Consider the following 6805-nt stretch of genomic DNA (forward strand, 5'->3'; position numbering starts at 1 on the left):
AAGCATGGTTATTGTGAAGTAGAATCGTATAGAGCAACAACGGCTCAGCCGCAAAGTGGTGGGCCGCACTAGCTCACAGAATGGGACCGCCAAGTGCTGAAGCGCGTAGCTCGTAAAATGTCCTCGGTCGCAACACTCACTACCGAGTTTCAAACTGCCTCAGGATGCAACGTCAGCACAATAACTAATTGTCGGGAGCTTCATGAAATGGGTTTCCATGGCCGAGCAGCCGCACACAAGCCTAAGATCATGCGCAATTCCACGTTACCTGGAGTGGTGTAACGCTCACCGCCATTGGACTCTGGAGCAGTGGAAATGTGTTCTCTGGAGTGATGAATCACTCTTTACCATCTGGCAGTCCAATGGACAAATCTGGGTTTGGTGGATGCCAGGAGAACGTTACTTGACCCAATGCATAGTGCCAACTGTAAAGTTTGGTGGAGGAGGAATAATGGTCTGGGGCTGTTTTCATGGTTTGGGCTAGGCCCCTTAGCTCCAGTGAAGGGAAATCTTAATGCAATAGCATACAATGGCATTCTAGACAATTCTGTACTTCCAATTTTGTTGCATTTTGGGGAAGGCCTTTTCCTGTTTCAGCATGTGTAGATTTTGGTGTGGAAGAACTTGACTGGCCTGCACAGAGCCCTGACCTCAACCCTATCGAACACCTTTGGGATGAATTGGAACGCCGACTGCGAGCCAGGCCTAATCGCCCAACATCATTGCCCGACCTCACTAATGATCTTGTGGCTGAATGGAAGCAAGTCCCGACAGCAATGTTCCAACATCTAGTGGAGGCTGTTATAGCAGCAAAGCAGGGACCAACTCCATATTAAAGTCAATGATTTTGGAATGAGATGTTCGACAAGAATGTGTCCACATACGACAACTAAAGACACACATTCAAAAAAAGAAACGATACAACCAAATAATAATAATGTGTGTGTTAGTGTGAATGCCAGGGGAGACACTGCCTCTGGGTCCTGGCATTCACAGTTGTGAGAGGCAAGGGCTGTGTTGTCCCTGCCAAGCCCATTGTCCCTGCCACTTCCCTGCCAAGCCCATTATCAGATACTCTCTTGATAGAATTACACACACACACACACACATAACAGTTCAGAACGTATACAATAAAAGCAACGGACAAGGTTGTAAAATGCCATTGTGGGTCCTGTACTAATATTTGGGTTCTATTTGATCTTTATTTAGCTATGTCCTGTAAATATTTGGGTGTTATATAACAACACAGCTGCTGATAACCCAAGAAAACACAGAGTACAGAGCCATGCAGGGAAAACATATGGGACCTCAGCTGCTCTTATCGGCTCAGGAGAGTGTGAAACAAACAGGGTAGTAGAACATGGGAGACAATAGTACGAACAACGGCGGTTCAGTGACTGACAGGGTAGACTGACCTGTTTCGTTATCAAGTGAGTTCTTCTGTGCTCCATCTAAAGTCAAGTATGGGAAAAACAGCCATCTTAGACAAATCCCTTTCTCCATCTGTCACGCTCTGTCTTCCTCACACCTGCAGTAGGATGGTGGGTCTGTGAACATCTGGAGCTGTGAGTGGAGGATGTATTATTCTGTGTTTTGATGCTTTTCTAAAGAATACAATCAGTCTTTCATAGTTATTTCAATGTAATTTATCCCTAGATTATATGGCTTTATGACTTGGAGGCAGTGTGAATAATCAAGTTGACATGGTGGTAAGCTGGGGGAGGGGAGGTGGAAGGGAGGGTGGCAGTGGTAGCCTACCTGGTCTCTTCCTGTCGTTGCTCTGCTGTGATGCAGGCATCCTCATATGACATCCCTATTGGAAACTCAATTATCCTTCAGGTTGAAATGATGCAGCATCTCTATTGTTCATTTCAATCATTGCCAGGGGACAGAAATGTGTGTCCCTGAGTTAATTGTCTAGCTGATTATTTGTGATTCAGTCTACATTTCTGTCAGAGTTTTGAGTATTGGAGTGAGGAGAAAAGGTAATAAGCATTGACTGTGAATGTAGCTGATCAAGGCTAAGACTGGGTATGAATGAATTTACCTATTAGTCTGAGAGGAGAGTATGAACTAAAAACTCTTTGCAAACACACATAATAACAAAACATCATGTCCCTGACCCACTTTTACTATTTACTGGATATTGTAGAAAAAGTCTGTCTTCAAATTAGTTTGTTGATTTAAAAAATATATATATTTTCAGACTTTGCTACTGTTGACCAATATCATCTTTCCCTTCTGTGTCTTTTAGGTATGAATGCTATTGGCTACTTTTAAGCTGCAATCAATGTTCATCACTTTCTCACTCAAGCAATGACTCTTCTGTCAGTAAAAACTCATTGATGAGCTAGATAAAGCTAGATAATTAGCTCAAGTGTGTACATTTCTGTTCCCGAGCCTCATCAATCCACATACATGGAGAGGAATGTCAGCAGGTCAGATTTTCAGAAAACATATTTTCTGGCATAGCATTCAGACATCAGTAGCAGAGCAACATTTTTACCTCAGCATCTTGGTGAAATATTAATGGCCCGTTGAGGGCATATGAGTTTATACTTCCTGATGTTTTGTTTCTATACCTGGAGAGAGATTTGTTGTATAGTTTGTAGGTGTTCCCCCTGAGCGATCTCTGACTCTGTTTTCTGTACTCCTGCCAGAGACATAAAGAGACCCGGGCCACAGGTGGACATTGTTTAACAATTCAAAAGCCATGAAGCGTAGAGGGGAAAAACACAACAGACTTCACGTAATGATGCTAAGGCTCTCAATGTGCTCTAGAAAATGACCTTGCTGGCGGCATTGTTTTCAAAGACCTGATTTCCATGTTTTGTTCATATGAGAGTGGATAGGTGTGTGAGTGGAGTACAGATCTCCGATCAAGAGAATAATACTGCCCTGTTGTGACCCAGACTGAGATCACACACCAAGAGCCAGTTAGGTACCTGCAGACAGAGATAGGAACCAGGAAACAATACACTATACTGCTGCGTTAGGATGTATTTATAGTGACGGCCATCCATTGTGAGCGAAGTTGTAGTTACATAAATTAAGTTGAACCACAGGCTTTGATCCCACAGTACACTAATGGACATCGGCTTAAGGAATGTGTAGGGGCAAGTGGCCACTGGATGAGAGATTCATATTAGAAGGCTTTTACTTTTGATTGAGTTGGAGACGTGAATCCAACTTATAACTTGTTTGGTTGTCGACAAGTTAAGACAATTTATTGTATTTCAAAAGTGATATTGAATTGTGTTTGGTTGTCACTGCAACCAAATTTCAACATTTGAAGAAGATACAATACAGTGCATTCGTAAAGTATTCAGACCCCTTCCCTTTCTCCAAATTTTGTTACATTACAGCATTATTTTATAATTGATTAAATAAAAAATCTCATCAATCTACACACAATACCACATAATGACAAAGCAATAACAGCCTTTTAGAATTGTTGCAAATATTTAAAAAATATATATCTTATTTACATAGGTAGTCAGACTCGAAATTGAGGTGCATCCTGTTTCCATTGATCATCCTTGAGATGTTTCTACAACTTGATTGGAGTCCACCTGTAGTAAATTCAATTGATTCGACATGATTTGGAATGGCACACACCTGTCTATATAAGGTCCTACACTTAACAGTGCATGTCAGAGCAAAATCCAAGCCATGAGGTCGAAGTTGTCCATAGCGCTCACGAGACAGGAGCTCTACGGACACAGATCTGGGGAAGGGTACCAAAACATTTCTGCAGCATTGAAGGTCCCAAAGAACACAGTGGCCTCCATCATTCTTAAATGGAAAAGGTTTAGAACCACCACGACTCTTCCTAGAGCTGGCTGCCCGGGCCAAACTGAGCAATCTGGGGAGAAGGGCCTTTGTCAGGGAGGTGACCAATAACCCAATGGTCACTGACAGAGCTCCAGATTTCCATCTGTGGAGATGGGAGAACCTTCCAGAAGGACAACCATCTCTGCAGCACTCCACCAATCAGGCCTTTATGGAAGAGTGGCCAGACGGAAGCCACTCCTCATTAAGAGGCACATGACAGCCTGCTTGGAGTTTGCCAAAAGGCACCTAAGGACTCTCAGACCATGGGAAACAACATTCTCTGGTCTGATGAAACCAAGATTGAACTCTTTGGCCTGAATGCTAAGCGTCACGTCTGGAGTAAACCTGGCACTATCCCTACTGTGAAGCATGGTTGTGGCAGCATCATGCTGTGGGGATATTTTTCAGCAGCAGGGACTGGGAGACTAGTCAGGATTGAGGGAAAGATGAATGGAGCAAAATACAGAGAGATCCTTGATTAAAAACCTGCTCCAGAGTTCTCAGGACCACAGACTGGGGCAAAGGTTGACCTTCCAACAGGCAGTGGTGGAAAAAGTACCCAATTGTCATACTTGAGTAAAAGTAAAGATACCTTAATAGAAAATGACTCAAGTAAAAGTGAAAGTCACCCAGTAAAATACTACTTGAGTAAAAGTCTAAAATTATTTGGTTTTAAACATACTTAAGTATCAAAAGTAAATGTATTTGCTCAAATGTACTTAAGTATCAAAAGTAAATACATTTCAAATTTATATATTATATTAAGCAAACCAGATGGTGCAATTCTCTTGCTTTTTTTATTGACAGATAGCCAGGGGCACACTCCAACACTCAGGTATAATTTACAAACGAAGCATTTGTGTTTAGTGAATCCGCCAGATCAGATAGTAGGGAAGACCAGGGATGTTCTCTTGATAAGTGCGTGAATTGGGACCATTTTCCTGTACTGCTAAGCATTAAAAATGTAACAAGTACTTTTGGGTGCCAGGGAAACTGTATGGAGTAAAAAGTACATACTTTTCCTTAGGGATGTAGTGAAGTAAAAGTTGTCAAAAATATAAATAGTAAAGTACAGATACCCCCAAAAATCTACTTAAGTAGTACTTGAAACTATTTTTATTTAAGTACTTTATACCTCTGCCAACAGGACAACGACCCTAAGCACACAGCCAAGACCATGCAGGAGTGGCTTCGGCACAAGTCTCTGAATGTCCTTGAGTGGCCCAGCCAGAGCCCGGACTTGAACCCGATCTAACATCTCTGTAGAGACCTGAAAATAACTGTGTAGCAACACTCCCCATCCAACCTGACAGAGCATAAGAGGATCTGCAGAGAAGAATGGGAGAAACTCCCCAAATACAGGTATGCCAAGCTTGTAAGCATCATACCCAAAAAGATTTGAGGTTGTAATCTCTGCCAATGTTCTTCAACAAAGTACTGAGTAAAGGGTCTGAATACTTAAGTAAATGTGATTTCATTTTTTTAAACATTTGCAAAAAATGTGTTAAACCTGTTTTTGCTTTGTCATTATGGGGTATTGTGTGTAGATTGATGAGAGAAAAAAAACAATTTCATCCATTTTAGAATAAGGCTGTAACGTAACAAAATGTGGAAAAAGTCAAGGGGTCTGAATACTTTCTGAATGCACTGTATCTTCTGCTTGTATAATTCCATCTGTTCCACTGACAGTCTGTCTTTAATTCCAGTTTGTCTACAAATTAATAATTGATATGTTGGATTCACATCTCCATCTCAACCAAGAATCAAAGTTAAAGAATAGTACTAAATCAAATCAAACTTTAAATGCACTGTACATAACGTTTGAGATGATTTAGTCCAATTCTTTAACTTCAATTTTTGGAGAAGTGAATCCAACATTTAAATTATGAATTTGTGAGACAAACTGGAATTAATACTACACAAAGTCAATGGCACAGATGAATTATCCAAGCAGAAGAAACATCTCCTTCAAATGTTGAGATTTGGTTGCGTTGACAACCAAACACAATTCAATGTCACTAAATTTCATGACATTTAAAGGCCTATTGTATTGTCTATTTTGAGTTGGATTCTGGGTTGAATTGAAACAGCTATTGATGACTTTGAAAATGTTATAGAAGCCTCAATAGCATCATTGATTTTATATGAGTGGTTAAGTATGGTCACATTTCATTTGTCTCTGTTAAACCTACCTTTAGGAATGACTTTGATAGCAACTCGCAATAATCATTCTCACAATAGCATTTTGGTAATAGTCAGTGACTAATATCATAGCTAAGCAGGGTTTGGTTAAAACCCTGGATGGGAGAAGATCTGACGTTGTTTTAAAGTTGCAAATTCAACATATTTTATGTTTTGTCTATGTTGGAGTTTGGTTACCATGATATTATCCTGTTGTGAAAATACACCAAAACAACCGTTTACATTGGTGACCTTTTTTCAAATCCAATGTATTTTCCACATCACAAGTGCTCACAAGAGGGTGGATGAATATTTTACATATAGTGAAATGATCTTTGTCTTTATCAATGGAGCCTCTGATCGTTGAATGGCCTGTACGGTGCATCACCCCACCTTCAGACAACAAACCTGTGACAGCTCTCCAAACAGGGACTAAAATACACTGTCTGGCTCCATGCACGTGTCGAAAACATATTCATATCTCTCTGTGATTAACAAATGCCTTAAGGTCTCTCCTTTTCTTTTACTGGCAAATGTAATTTAGTTTGTTTAAAGGAAAGCATCTTTGTGTCCTTTAATAAAACATTTGAAAAAGGAATGAATGGAGATATTTGACAGGGAGGTTTGTTTGTTGATGTTGTTACAAGAGCGCTATCAGTAGCTGACACAATGTTCTTCCTGTTAATTGTCTGGGTCCTATTTACCTGGGTGGTAATGATAGGAGCTTCCCTCAGGCACCTTGCATCCAAAACCTACACTCTCTCTAGAGAGAAACAGGAGGGAGTAATGC

Source organism: Oncorhynchus gorbuscha, linkage group LG04 (assembly GCF_021184085.1).
Source record: "Oncorhynchus gorbuscha isolate QuinsamMale2020 ecotype Even-year linkage group LG04, OgorEven_v1.0, whole genome shotgun sequence".
Classification (NCBI taxonomy): Eukaryota; Metazoa; Chordata; class Actinopteri; order Salmoniformes; family Salmonidae; genus Oncorhynchus; species Oncorhynchus gorbuscha.